The following is a 15,869-nucleotide window of genomic DNA, read 5'->3' as shown; positions in this document are numbered from 1 at the left end:
TCGTTTCCTAGGAAAACAGCCATAAGAGCTTATAGAGGCTCAGGAGATGGGAATCTGGATTTTTCTCAATAATGGGAGAGAGTGGTACATGCTGAAAATGTAGATAATACATTAGGATTGATCCCAATCTCCTCCACTCACCACAGCCTGCGCAAATTCACTGGGGTTAGAAGACCCTCCCAGCAGATCAAGAAAAACCCATGACCCAAGGCCATTCATTCATTCATTCTTTCTTTTGTCAGTATACTAAGTGCATGTTATGTCCCAAGCCAATCAAAGGCTTTCCAAATGCTTATTAAATGCCTGATTGTACTCTTGAAGAGTTAGTCTCTAATTCAATAAAGGCTTCATTGGCACAGGTTCTATAGGTATAATATACAGAACTTTATTAAAAATAACTGGTTTAGAGGGTAATCATAACTAGCAACAACAAACACACAGATTGTGTTTCTAAATACCATTTCCCACTAAAAGGAACCAGGGTTACTTGGAGAAATGGCTGATTCCAAAAATGGTTGGAATAGGGAAAATACAAGGCAACCTGGAATATCTTGTTGTTCAAGAAAGCAAGAAAGTGCTTACACGCTAATAGAGGCATGTCCAAAGAACACAAGAACTAATTTGAAGGAGCTCCTACTGTCCGTATCTTGGACAATTTGATCATTAAAATGAATAATGACAGAGATAGGTTATCACATTAAATAAAAAATAAATGCACGAGTCCATAGTGATACTTAGAAGAAAACAGGGAGGCAGAGATGGGGAGAAAAGAGAAGAAGAAAGAGGAAGTAAGGGAAAAATAAAAGAAAGCTCCACTTTACAGAAGAATACCAACTGTTAGGGACTGAATTACATCCCCACCAACATTTGTAGGTTAAAAGCTTTAACCCCCAATGTGACTGTATTTGGAAAGAGGATCTTTAGGGAGGTGATTAAGGTTAAACGAGGCCCTAAGGGTTGGGCCCTAATTCAACAGAACTGGTATGCTTATAAGAAGAAGAACACACCAAAGAGCTCTCTTATGCTTGCTCGCTCGCTCTCTCTCTCTCTCTCTCTCCCTCTCTCTCCCTCTCTCTCCCTCTCTCCCTCTTTCCCCCCATGAATATGCACAGAGAAGAGATCCTGTGAGGACAAAGTGAGAAGGTGGCATCTACAAGCCAGGCAGAAAGGCCGTGCCAGAAACCACCCCTGGCAGCACGTTGATCTAGACTTTCTAGCCTCCAGAACTATGAGAAAATAAATTTCCATTTACGCCACCCAGATTGTGGTGTTTCGTTTGGCAGCCCAAGCAGACTAATACACCGACTAAAAAATATTGAGGAAATGATAGAGTTAGAAAATCACCATTTTTCAACCACCAATGTAAAAATGATCAGTGGATACCAAAATCACTGGGTCACAGATTATGGTTTTCAAATATCACCACATAGGTTAACTTTACAATAGGGAAATTAGGCATGACATCACCATCCTAACCAAGCAATCAAACTAAGCATCACCAATAGTAGGACAGCCTGGTGTGTGCCTCCGGGTGGGTCCAATAAGAAACACACATCACCTATCCAATATTCTTGCAAAGAATGTTTAACCTGAGCCTAATTGTGAGAAAACAATCAGACAAATCCCCAAAAAGGAGACATTTTTGCAAGGCAGCTGACCCAGGTCATTAAAAGAGAGTCAATATCATCAGTGAAAGAAGTCGTAGACCACTTCTAGACTAAAAGTTTCTAAACATTACAACCATAGAATTAACCAACTTTCATAGGATCTCGGGTCAACAAAAGCACCTAAATACATACATTGCGTATAACTGCGGAAATTTTTAGTGGGCTGTATGTTAGATGACAAAACTGAATTCACATTCATTGTCTACGGTATGAACAGTGTAATGGGTCTATAGAAAATTGTCTTTACACTTAGTGCAAACCGAAGTATTACTGGGTGAAGTATCACAATGTCTGCAACTTCAAGTGGTTCAATAATAACAGAAAAGGATACGTATACACGTATATAAATAAATGGGGACCAGGCACGGTGGCTCACATCTATAATCCCAGTACTTTGGGAGGCCGAGGCAGGTGGATCGTTTGAGCTCAAGAGTTCAAGATCAGCCTGGACAACATGGTAAAAGCCAGTCTCTACTAAAAATACAAAAATTAGCTGGGCGTGGTGGTGCACATCTGTGGTCCCAACTACTCAGGTGGCTGAGGTGGTAGGATTGCTTAAGCCCAGGGGGGCACAGGTTGCAACGAGCCAAGATCGCGCTACTGCACTCCAGCCTGGGTGACAGAGTGAGACCCTGTCTCTAAATAAGTAAGTAAATAAATAGGGAGCAAAATAAAGGAGAGGCAGTGAAATGTTAATAATTGATGGATGCAGTTGTAAAGGGTATATAATGTTCAATGTATTATTCTTTCAACTTTTCTGTGATTTAAACTTTTTTTTAATTTGCAGTTTAAAAAAATAATTAAGAAATATAACTATACTAAAGTGCTCAGAAACATTTTATGGACTATAGCTCACTCTAGCTATTATTGACCATGCATCTACTGAGACCAAATGTTATAACTGATGGTTAGCAAGCATAGATGTTGGTTCCCAACAGACCTGGGTTCAAAACTTGTCTCTCAGACTTTATAGGTTTAGTTTTTCTGCAGTGAAATGGGAATAATACCTAACTGATAAGCAATTGAGAAGATTAAATGGGGCATATAAAATCTCAGGAGGCAATTATCATTACTGATGGTAGGAGGATAGGGATTGGAGGCTACACACTCTGCAAAGCAGTCTCCACTAAAACTATGACATCACTTACAATGAGTGACTGCATTATATTATTAATGACCATTTTTGTGGCAAGAGTCTTTTCATCCAAATCAAAAGTTCCTTGAAGGCAAGAACCACTTCTTTCCTGATGTCTATCTCTTCCAAAGAACCTTGTACAATGTTACACATGATAATCTTTCATCTGTACGTTATGCTTGATCAGCACTTCTCAACTATGGCTGAACATTAGAATTGCCTGGGGAGGCTTTTAAAAAGTCTGATCCCTGAACCCCATCTCCAGATCATTTTTATTTTGTTGGTCTGAGGTAGGAGTTGGGCCTCAAGTTTTGTGTTTTTTTTTTAATTCCCAGGGAGATTGTAAAAGGTTTATATTTTGTTTCTCCTTAGGGCAATGGCACAAGCCATTGCTGCCAACTTTCCACCCACCTTGGAGTAACCTGAAGTGTCAGATTAGGTAAATTTGTGTTTTAACATGTCAGCCTTCTCCCATGAGCTGCTAACTTCAGACCATTTGTAAGACCACCATCATGTAGGCTGTTAACATAAAATATGACAGATTTGTGCTTTACTTTCTCAAAATGTATAATTATACCTAATGCTGCTCTTTCTTCAGTTGATGAGAACTATAAAAGGCCTTTTCCTAAACCCCAAGTTTGGGTAAGTTTTCACAATAGAACAAGCATCCAAACAGCAGAAACATGACTGTAACATTGCATTAGTTGACAATGTGGACTTTCACAATTCAGAAAATAATTTCATTTGTGTCCCAGAGAAACCAAAACAGAGGGCAGAACACCTGAAGGATAAAAGAAATGGAGATCTGTGGGGGCAGAGGTCAGAATCAGTGAGCATAACAAGAAATGAGAACAAGAGTGTTTTATCACCTCCATCTAGCCGGCTGCCAATGTTGGCAAACAAGTTCCTAATATGAATGTACCCAGGCACTTGTCTGAAAGCTGAGCATGCCCCTCCCTGCATCTTCCACATGAAGGCTGCTGTGACCATGAATCTTAGCTACAACCTGGTGGTCTGACATATCCATGTACATTTTCCCTGCCCTTGGCTGTACACTTACCGACCTTGAACTACTGGGAAAGCATCATGTGTCATTAATATAGTAAAGAGAAAGGGCACTCATAGGGCATAATAAGATATAATTATAGGCCCGGCATGGTGGCTCATGCCTGTAATCCCCGCACTTTGGGAGGCCAAAGCAGGCAGATCACCTGAGGTCAGGAGATCAAGCCCACCCTGGCTAACACGGTGAAACCTCCTCTCTACTAAAAATACAAAAAATTAGCCAGGCGTGGTGGCACACGCCTGTAATCCCAGCTAATCAGGAGGCTGAGGCACGAGAATCGCTTGAACCAGGGAGGCGGAGGTTGCAGTGAGCTGAGATCACGCCACTGCATTCCAGCCTGGGCGACAGAGCAAGACTCCGTTTCAAAAAAAAAAAAAGATATAATTGTAAATAAGACTTCATTTCTTTAAAGGAACCAGGGCTAAACCATTTCTAAGAACTCTCTATCCAATTCCTTACTTAATAACCAAGTAACCATGGCCAGGTTACTTAGCTTTTCAAAGGTGAAGTTTCCCCATCTGTCAAACACAGATAGTAAGGCGCCTACTTCACAGGGTTGTTATGAAGATTACAGAATGCATGTCAAATGTTTAGTATGGTTTCTCACGCATAGTATTATTAGCTAAATGGAAACTATTATTATAACTCTAATATAGTAATAAATCCAAACCAGCAGTTTCTTGGGTGGAAAAATAAAACAAAGATATGAAAGCCCAGGTTAACTCCTATTTCCATTAATCTGTATAATAAAAAGCTTAGATTTAGATAAAATTTCAGCAGATAATAATCTGATTATTTATCCCAACTTTGCCTTGGCAGTATCTTCAAACGAAATTTAGATATTTAAAGTCATTGTCCTTAAAAGAGACCCTAAAAATTCAATTACTTATTGAATAGACAGTTTCAAATTTTATAAACAAATTCTCATTTCTTCTAATCCTAAGCCATGCCCTCCAAAAACAATAACAAAGATGATGCTATAGTGTCTCCTAGTGGGCCCATTTTCACTCATTGCCAACACATGTGTTAAGACTAACAGTAAAGCATTTGAGTAAATTTTTAACTAAAAAGAATAATTCAAATGAGATAAAACCATATTGGGCAAGACAACATGGAAGCACCATGCACTAACAGCTGGAAACTGGAGGTGAAAAAACATACATGGACTTGATTGGAGCAAAACGAGTGATAATTTAGTGATTAGCTAGTGTAGGGGAGAAAAAAACTTTTCCCTCTCAGGTTCACTATTTGGGGGCCTATGAATTAAACTGGCAAAAGACAGATTAACAGGAGAAAAGCATAAATAGTTATTGAGTTTAGGGGCCTATGAATTAAGCTGGCAAAAGACAGATTAACAGGAGAAAAGCATAAGCAGTTATTGAGTTTGGGGGCCTATGAATTAAACTGGCAAAAGACAGATTAACAGGAGAAAAGACATAAATAGTTATTGAGTTCATATGTTATGTGTGAGGGGCTTCACAGAAAATAAGTAAAAACCCAAAGAAGCAGTTAGACAGGCGGCTTATATACCATTTTAACAAAAGGCAATAAATTATAGAGAAGTGACTAGACAAAGGAAAGTGGGTTTGGGCTCCTAGGGGTGGTGTAATAAATTGTGGGAAGGTGACTAGGAAATATATGACGGATAAAGGTTGTTTAGAAAGGTTTGTTATGCACACTCTTCTCTGTGCCCTCTCTGGTCTTCCTGGAATGGGAGAGGGAAATGCTTTTACAAATAGCAATTTCTGTCACCTTTACAAAGAGAAATTTATGCCCTGCTTTTAGGCAGAAGCAGGGAGGGCAAAGAACTTTTCCTGGGTCTGCTGTTTCTTCGGTTGCCTTCAGCTTAAAGTAATCCTTATGCCAAAGTGGTATTTTTGGGGGTGGCATATTCTGGACCTCTTCACTAAAAAACAACTGAAGCCTCAAGTTGAAGAATTTCCAGGAGAAGATTCTTCTAAGTAATACAGTATAGGTGGAAAAAATTATTTTGCCTACATATTTTGAAGTAGCCTAAAGGAGAAATACTAGAAGTGAACTAGATAAGATATGCCAAAAAAAGTTAAAGAGTTTTTATTGATACCAGAAAGGGCTGCTGCTTGGTTATTTTTATGGTTATTTCTTGATTATATGCTAAACAAGGGGTAGATTATTCTTGAATTTTCCTGGAAAACGGCAGGAATTTCCTGGAATTGAGGGTCCCTCCTCATTTTAGACCATATAGGGTAACTTCTGCATGTTGCCATGTCATTTGTAAACTGGCATGGCACTGGTGGGAGTGTTGCTTAGCGTGCTAATGCATTATAATTAGCATATAATGAGCAGCAAGGATGACCAGAGGTCAGTTTTTTCACCATGTGTTTTTGGCTGATTTCTTTATTGCATCCTGTTTTATCAGCAGGGTCTTTGTGACCTATATCTTGAGCCAAGCTCCTATCTCATCCTGTGACTAAGAATGCCTTAACCACCTAGAATGCAAGCCAGCAGGTCTCAGCCTCATTCTACCCAGCCCCTATTAAAGACGGAGTCACTTCGGTTCAAACATCTCTGACAGTATGAAGGTAAGAGAAAGGGAACTGACTTAAGAAATTCTCAAAAACGCAAAGCTAGATTGTCTCAAAGGTTTGTTTTTGGGGAAAAGCCACTTTTGATGTTGTTCTTGTTAGCTTTTACTAGAGCTTTAAACAGTTAGGGAAATATTTACTGGAAGTATCATAACAGATATGTATGCAGCATATAAATCTATTTTACATTTATTAAATTTAACATGCAGAACAAATCATAAATTTAAGGATTCTAGCCCCTTAATAAGAAACGACTTACAACTGCTCTAATGAAACCATTCCCATAACAAGATGAAGTGTCACTTTTAAATCCAGGTGCTGAGTGGGCCACTGGCAGCCTTCTAAACCTCCGTAGGCTTCAATAACGCTATGGATACAACAGAAGAGCCAGGTTAAATGGACCCCGAAGTCCTCTCCCTCATGAAGTTGTTTCAATATAAATGGATATAACTCTTGTTAAAATGTGTCTCTTCCTTTACCCTCAGCCACACTTTTTAAATTGTATCTCTTCCCCAAAAAAGTAGTTGCATTATGTATGATGGGATAAAAAACACATTTTCTTCCCTTTTCCTTCTATAAAAAGAACTGGATTACAGGTATTTTTAGGTTCCCCAAATCTCATAACACGAAAATTTTGAACATTTTAAAACATATTGCTATCTCAAGAAGCTGTAAAGTTTTTAACCAAGTCCTAATAATTAAACTTGGTTTGGAATGAATTATTAGGTTGGTGCAAAAGTAATTGCGATTTTCGCCATTACTTTTGCACCGACTTAATATTAGTATAGTTATTTAAATGCCATTTGGAAAAATTGCAGAATGCTTTTCAAATTTCATATGCATCTGAGTATTAGCTCTCTGGATATTTGCACAGATCACGTTGAGTATAAGGGACTAATACATCTCCCACAGAAATGTATACCTCAACAAGCAAGAGAGTGGGATTAATTCGAGTTAGGCATGCTATTACTGACTATGTTCATCGACCCCAAGCTGATTTCTTAAACTTTTCCAGTTATGCTTTTCCTTCATCTTTTTGCAAAATTTCATACTTACATTTTTTATCCTATATCTTAGAGTAAAAAAGTTTTGAAATTATGCTAATGTATTAAAGTTATAATCCTAAACATGCAAAAGTTCTGGCTCTCAAAGAACATTTTCTAGTCCCTAAGAGCTTGAAAGTAGCTCAGAGGACCAGCAGTAGGGGGAATGTTGCCCGTGATCACCTTTCACTTTTAGCATGCTTTTTCCAGTTCAGTTTTGCCCTTTCTTTTCATTCTAGTTATTTGGGGCCTTTTCTAAGTACTGTCAAATAGGAAATTACCACAAAGACAAGTGGAAGGAAAAAACATTTTAAAAATAACTCCACACACCACCTGCAATTCTAGTAAATGCCTCACTCTCAGAGTGTGAGGGCATTTGCAGATTTCCCTCAAATCAGTTGTGCTGCCCCACCACAGGGATCGGTCGGTGTTCCCTTTTCAGCTCCGTAATCAAATAGCTTTGACTGGTCCGTGTCTGCTTTTGTCCACTTCTGACCTACATGTTCCTGTGAGGGACATCTTTGTCTCACTTTTCTTTGGTCACTGAGTTCATGTACCTCAATAGGCTAAGTCTTGCAGTCCATTAATGAGAATTCTCAGCTCAGCCTTAGGCCACCCAGAAACCCCAGTTGCATGTTCTCGCTGAATGGCTTCACTGGTGGCCCATTCAAATGTGCTAATGTCAGAAAAAAAGGTTGAATGGGGTACCAATGTACACCATTGCCGAAGCAAAGTGACTGCGGCTTCCAACAAAGCTTCCGCTGTGGCGATGTTAAGCAGAGTTATCAATGGTGCGGAGGCTGAGCAAGGACTAATGCTCCAATCGTGCCATCCACAGGTGGCACAGATGCAGCCACTTCAATATGAAATCACAGTGCAAAGTTCACTGGCAATTCAATCCTCCCTCCAGCTTCCAATCTCCAGATACATTGTGTAGATATGCCTCCTTCTCTTTCTGGTTCTGAGGCTCTTTCAATAAGTTTGCAGAAGACATTTTGGGTGAGAGATGAAGTGAGTGGTTGTTCCAATTTTTCTTAGAGTTACACCTGCAGGTGAGAAGCTTTCTTAAAGCCGTTTATTTCCTCGTGGATGTACAGAAGCAGATAAAGCATATTCTCAGGGCTTATCCCAGAAGCACTAAAAGGGCATTTGAGCTCAGCAAAGGAATGTTTTGATTGTGCAAAACAGATGTCACATTATGGCCGCATATTGCTACTTCTTATAAGAGAACATCTTGAATCACAACTAAATTATGAAGAGGTGATGACCAAACTAATTCTGTAGCCCCTCTTCCCCTAATCACGGCAAATGAAAGAAAAAAGATGATGGACCACCAGCCCCCAAGTTTTCCTTCTAAATAGATATTTCTGGTAAGACACATAAAAGGAACTAAAAAGTTAGGATTTTTATAGTTATTTTAAAATTCACTTTAAGACCCCTGAGTTTCTGAATTATTCACAAATATACGCGATTCCCACACATTCACCTGGAAGAATAGCCCAAAATTAAGAGTCCCACTATCATCCAAACTTGACATCAAGACGAACCAGTACTGAAGCCTCCCAGATTCCTAATCCTTAAATGCTGGTGAGAGTCTGCAGAGCAAGGTCATTTGCATGACAACCTCAGCCTTCTCAGAGGGCCCAAGATTTTGCTTGGCTACTCACTACAAGTCAAAATATACAGAAGTAATATATAAAATATACTACTTTAGTTCTTCAGCTCCTTGAAAACCATTTCTCCACTCCCAAATGAAAAATAGCATACAAAAAAAGTATAGCATATCTTATCATCTCAGCTAACTTTTCAAAGTTATAATTTTATTGGAAGATAAAGTCCAAAGCATACAGTGTACATACACACACACACACACACACACACACACACACACACACACACACATGAACTCAACTGACATGGATTATTATTATTATTATTTAGACGGAGTCTCACTCTGTCACCCAGGCTGGAGTGCAGTGGCACGATCTTGGCTCACTGCAACCTCCACCTCCTGGGTTCAAGCGATCCTCCTGCTTCAGCCTCCCAAGTAGCTGGGACTACAGGCGCATGCCACCATGCCAGGCCAATTTTTATATTTTTAGTAGAGACGGGGTTTCACCATGTTGGCCAGCATGGTTTTGAGCTCTTGACCTCATGCTCTGCCCGCCTTGGCCTCCCAAAGTTGGGATTAGAGGTGTTAGCCACAGTGCCCAGCCATGATTTTTTAAATATTCCAGAATGATAACACTGGGGAACTCCCAACTAAAGAGTAGGCCCCAAGAACTTGTTTTGATCTCGTTTAAAGACGAGTGATTTTCATGGAGGGAATTCTCAGGGACCCACATCATCTATCTGACCCTGCACAGGGGCCCTCCTGGTGCCTCACTGTATCTGTTCACCAAACCAGCAGCTGGTGCTGGGCAGCTCTCATACAGCAGCTTCCTTTTAACACTTCAGCTCCAAGGTGACTCCACACAACCCTCTCGCTCACATATGTTAAAGTCTTATGGGGAATCATATTCCAGGTCAGCAGTTCTAGGCCCAAGAGGCAAAGAGACAGGTGCCCCAAAGCCACTAACTAGCCCTGAGAATCTTTTTTTCTTTCTCTTTTGCAGGCATATAAAAGAAGGTTTCTCCCTCGCTATTCCTCACCTTCTAATTCTAGTAAGTTTTCCTACTATTTTCCTCAAGCTAGATTAATTATGAAGCAATTAAAGAAGGTCTTATAAATTATTTGTGATTTTTAATGTAATGTCACATTCATTTTCCCCTAATTTTTCATAATGAAAATAAATTAATTTTATACTTAGAAAAAGTTATTTTTTAAATAATAAAGTTAATTAATCTTTGATCTTTCATTCCTCAGAAATGGAATTTTGCCATCAATTCGCTAAGAAAATTAAATATTTTCATGTCATGTTAGTAAGAGAAACAACTGGCTAATTTTTATTTTGTATTTACTCTTACCAGTTTGTTATGAAGGATACAACTCAGAAGCAGCTAAATGAAGAGATGCTGACGGCAAGGCACACTCTCTGCGTGCACCACCTTCCTAGAGCCTCACTGTGGTCACAGACCTAGATGCTTCCACCTGGCTAGTGGAAGCAGCTATTTATTTGGAAAGAAAATCCAAATTACACAATCAAGGGGAAAAATTCTTTTTTCTCTCTCCATAATTTCCTTTATTAATCATACTTCACCCAAAGCTATTTAAGATTTTATAAACTTAAATTTTATTTTATTTTATTTATTTTGAGTCAGGGTTTGGCTTGTTGCCCAGGCTGGAGTGCAGTGGTGCAATCTCAGCTCACTGCAACATCCACCTCCCAGGCTCAAGCGATTCTCCTGCCTCAGCCTCCTGAGTAGCTGGGACTACAGGCGCCTCCTTGCCTGGCTCATTTTTGTAGTTTTTTGTAAAGACAGGGTTTCACCATGTTGCCTAGGCTGGTCTGGAACTCCTGAGCTCAAGGGATGCACCTGCCACAACCTCCCAAAATGCTGGGACAATAGGCCTGACCCACAGCACCAGCCTAAACTTAAATTTTTTAAATCTATGGCTTCTTAGTGGGACCTGAAGCCCGCATGACCATCCTTCACATAAACAGCTCAATTTAGAAGCCGGAAGGATTAGTATGTATTCTAAAGTACAAAAATAGCATAGATCATTTAAGTGGGGTAGCATCTGAGGGTATTTAGGTCTTGGTCCAGGAAACTACAACCAAGGGATGCCCTGGCTTACCCATTTGGGTTACTCTGGTGTATTTCTGTAGAGAAAGAGAAATATCTTTTCCTCACCCATTCTATGATCATGGCTGAGTCTCCCATAACAAAAGAAGAATTGACAAGAGAAAAGCATGCACATTACTCAATATCACTTTTGCATAACACGGGAGCCTTCATAAGGAAATGAAGACTGGAAGAAAGTGGTAAACCTTTATAATTTTTAAGTTTGACAAACAAGTCGAGAGTCACAAAGACATATGATTGGATAAAAAGTAAGATCTAATTTAATAAATGGGGGTGGGGAGTATTTAGCAAGGCCTGTTTGTTCAGATTCTTCTCTGTGTCCCTGTGTCTTCAGAGGTAAGGATGTTCCTTTCCTCCTGGTAGAGGAAGGGCACTTCTCAAATGAGTGTCTTATGACCCACTTCAGAGGAAAATCAGAAAACCCTTCCAGATTTTCTTACCTGCTTCAGGGGAAGAACGCAGACAGGGTGAGAATGACTTCCTTGCTTCTGCAGTTTTCTCAAATGCCAAGGTGCAATATTTTGGAGTACCATGTCCTGAACCCCATCATTGCCATATAGAGAATGTAATGGTCCCTTTTTACAAAATAAACATAACTGAAAACCGGATTGGGTTAGAACCTTGCCACCTGGCTTGCATTATTTCTTTTATCCTTATTTTTTATGCAGATAAGCTTAAGAAGTCAGACCTTAAATGGCATTTTTTTAAAGTTGCCTCTGGATTTTACTTTCTTCACTGGCTCTAAAGAAGCTCCACAATTGCCCAGAAAGAATGGGCCAATCCCCAGCTGTCCCTTTGTTTATAATTCCTTCCCTCCTCCCTGTGCTCTCCTTTCCTGCAGTCCCTCCCCCAGGGGCCCAAACTTTGCTTTTGAAGGCATCCTTGACTTCAGAGAAGTTAGACCATGTCGCGAATGTCTCTTCTTTCTCTAAGGCAGGCTAATAGAGATAATGGGCCCCGTGGGAGAGAAGAAGCCAAAGAAAGAGAAGGGTTCCTTTGGATACTTAAGGGAATTATTGACAAGGCTCAGCCAACTCCAACTCACAAATTAAAACAATAAAAAGCAGCTGAGGTCGTTCTGCTAGGTCTTTTATGCAATCAAGTGAAATAAAGTCTGCTGACTTTTGGGTGAGGGTTTCATAAGGGGGATTGGAGAGGGAAGTAATTTAATATCTTAAATCTTGCATATGCCACATACTGAAGATTCTAAATAAACTTTTTGGCTAATTGAAACTATTAGTTGAGACTACATCCAGAAAAAGTTACTAGCATTTTGTTCACTGGACAGATATTAAACAAAGAATGAATTTTACTTAAGCGAGGAAAAGTCAATATCAATCATTCGATGAGGGTTAGAAAGCAAGCCCTTAAATGCTATTGTAGGAAGAATCAGAAAGGATTTAGCAGAAACCCGTTGTTTCTCCCAACAGCCTATGTTTTTCCCTGAAAATAGACAAAGGACAAAGTTACTTTCCCAATTTCCCTAATTTCAGTAAAGAACTCTTTGCCAGATTCTTCTGGTGTTGTTTTCAAGCCCTTAAAGCTTGGCCTTTTCTGTGCATGGACTAGATTTTATGTGCAGGAACTCAAGGATGGGAATACATCCACCAATGCGTCTCCTGGAGCAAAATCTGCCTCCATTAACTTTAAAGCTGAAACTCAACAACTCTTGTTCTTACTGGATCCTAACTGCAAAAGTTCACTCACACCTACCCCCTCCTTTCCAAAGAATGACTAAATTGGGAGGCTGGGACAGAAACATTCCAAATAAGAATCAATCATTACATTGGTTCCAATTCTTCCTCTACGGTTGCAAGGTGAGGAAGGTGTTGATGATACTGGTGAGGGCTGCATGACCGCCCTTCACATAAACAGCTCAATTTAGAAGGCAGAAGGATTAGTATATATCCCAAAGTACAAAAATAGCATAGATCATATTTGAGGCATTAATACAAATATACATAGTAAACATTCTCCTGTGTACTTTGTTATTGTTATTACAAACAGATATTGTTTTGGGTTTTTTTGTTTGTTTGTTTGTTTGAGACGGAGTCTTGCTCTGTCACCCAGGCTGGAGTGTAGTGGCATGATCTCGGCTCACTGCAACCTCCGCCTCCTGGGTTCAAGCTACTCTTCTGACTCAGCCTCCCGAGTAGCTGGGACTGCAGGCGTGCACCACCACGCCCAGCTAATTTTTGTATTTTTAGTAGAGATGGGGTTTCACCACGTTGGCCAGGCTGCTCTCGATCTCTTGACCTCGTGATCCACCCTCCTCGGCCTCCCAAAGTGCTGAGATTACAAGCGTGAGCCACCGCGCCCAGCCACAAATATTGTTTTTATGAAAAAAATCATATTTATTTTTTACCTGTCTTCCTTTTGACCCTAGTGCAGAATTAGTCTGGCATTGTGTGGACTCTACTCCTAGGAGGCAAATCCCTTCATTCAAAGAAAATCTTGCTCCAAGTATTCCACACTCAGTTACTAGATAAAGAGAACTAGCTGAGAAAGATGTATAGAAGGTATTTTAGGTCAACACAACAAATTCCATATATGCACGTGGGTAGATCTACATCACAGAGCAGAAACATTCCACAGAAGATCTATTCCTTTATGGAATAACTTTTCTCCCTCCTGCCTACTAAGCTTCCAAACAAGCATCCAGCTTTCTTTTCTTCTCCAGCGAATGACATTTGCATTGTAGAATCACTTTTTAGCAAGACGTACATGGAGTTTGAGTTTTAAAAGCAAGTGCCAATTGAAACAATTTATTGTACACAAATTTTAATTGTCTTTAAGGAAGGAACGTCAATTATGTCAAGATCCCTAGCAAACCTACCACCTAGTGACATGTTGCATATTTGGCTACACTTCCAGAGCTTGTCATAAGCTGCAGATGCCATCTTCCTGGACCGCTTTTGAAGTTGTAATGTTTTTGCACTTCAAAGAGGTACCAAGACAACAGTAGGAATGAAGAGAGTGGGTCCTATTCCCCAATTCAGAAAATGTCAGACATAGTTTATGAACCTACATGGCTTTCTATTTCATTGTCAAAATCTTCCTCACCAAAGGATTAAAACTAGCTAGAGCACAGTGGATTGTATTTATTAATATGGTCTATTGAAGACTTTGACATAAAATATTTAGCAATGAATTCTCTACACCAACTGGTTAGTGTGTACATCTTTTTAATGAAGGTGGCAAAAATAAATAGTAGGGCCCTTAACAAAATTATTTCACATCTGTCACCTTCTTTTCTCGTAGCATTCTTGAAAGACTCTACCATCATCAAATGACCCTTCTGTTCTCTTGAATTCCACTGGCAAGAGCTACATAGCTCCTGGGTTAACTCTATGTAATAAATTAACAGATCTGAGTAAGATTTATGTATTTAAAAATCAACAGCTCTGACTTCGCTACTCAGTACAGTTTTCTATATTGTAAGGCCTGATAAAGTTTTTAATCTTTTAACAACTTACAAAGTAAACAGTGACTGGCACCCAAACCTGAAAGAAAGCCAGCAGCAGGTCTAATGAAAATCATGCAGAGAGCCCATCAGGCATTAAGTAAATACTCTGCTTCTGTTTTCTAGTCCCTTTTTGTTTGGTTACCATGGTGACCTCTTTTTGTGGGGGTAACTTGGAATGTATAAGGATTTGCTACAATTAGATGCTTGTGTACTATTGGCCAGTATGACACAGATAGTTTCTTTTCTTAAACTAAAAAGAAATAAAAGAGAAGAAAAGACACTGGTGAATGTGGACAAAGCCAACATACACTTTGGGAACCAAAGAAAAATTTTGTAAGCCTACTTATCTTTCAGAACTGTTTCACAGTTGTTCTTAATAAAAATGTCCATCTCTCCCAGCCTGTGATCTCTCTCCATATCCACCAGCCTCTGATCTCTCTCCATATCCACCAGCCTCTGATCTCTCTCCATATCCTCCAGCCTGTGATTATTCTCCATCTCTCCCAGCCTGTGATCACTCTCCATATCCACCAGCCTGTGATCACTCTCCATATCCCCCAGCCTGTGATCTCTCTCCATATCCCCCAGCCTGTGATCTCTCTCCATATCCCCCAGCCTGTGATCACTCTCCATATCCACCAGCCGGTGATCACTCTCCATATCCACCAGCCTGTGATCTCTCTCCATATCCCCTGGCCTGTGATCTCTCTCCACATCCTCCAGCCTGTGATCTCTCTCCATATCCCCCAGCCTGTGGTTACTCACCATATCCTCCAGCCTGTGATCTCTCTCCATATCCTCCAGCCTGTCATTTCTCACGTTCTTGACCTTCCCAGCTACTCCTTAGCTGTAACACATATAGTGCACTTCATTTTACTTTCGTTATCCCATCATTGTTTTATGGATATGTCTTATCCCTTTAGGAGATTGCAAAAGTCCTTCAGGGCAGCGACCACATCTTCTACTTTTGAGGCAGTGTGATACAATGAAGAAACCCATGGAAGTGGAATTAGATTCAAACAATTGTGGTCTAGGTTCTGAAACCAATTAGTCGTTCAGTATTTAGATAAGTCTCTTTAACCTCACTGAGCCTCTGTTTCCATATGATAAGATTCACGCCCATAAAGGTGTAATAATTGGATTATTTTATACTGTGTATAGTATTAAACCTGTGGTATGTA

At 39.9% G+C, this 15,869-nt stretch overlaps 1 long non-coding RNA gene across 1 annotated transcript; it reads left to right on the top strand.

The window, feature by feature from the left end:
- Positions 1-6,391: 6,391 nt before the first annotated feature.
- On the top strand, positions 6,392-10,616 carry LOC131381559 (uncharacterized). Its single transcript, XR_009210379.1, has 3 exons — positions 6,392-6,429; positions 10,091-10,139; positions 10,446-10,616. It is a non-coding gene; the product is annotated as an uncharacterized LOC131381559 (long non-coding RNA).
- The last annotated feature ends 5,253 nt before the right edge of the window (positions 10,617-15,869 follow it).

Source organism: Hylobates moloch, unplaced genomic scaffold (genome assembly GCF_009828535.3).
Source record: "Hylobates moloch isolate HMO894 unplaced genomic scaffold, HMol_V3 SCAFFOLD_16, whole genome shotgun sequence".
Taxonomy (NCBI): Eukaryota; Metazoa; Chordata; class Mammalia; order Primates; family Hylobatidae; genus Hylobates; species Hylobates moloch.
Note: the sequence above shows the minus strand (reverse complement) of the source record. Positions and strands in the feature narration are given on the sequence as shown.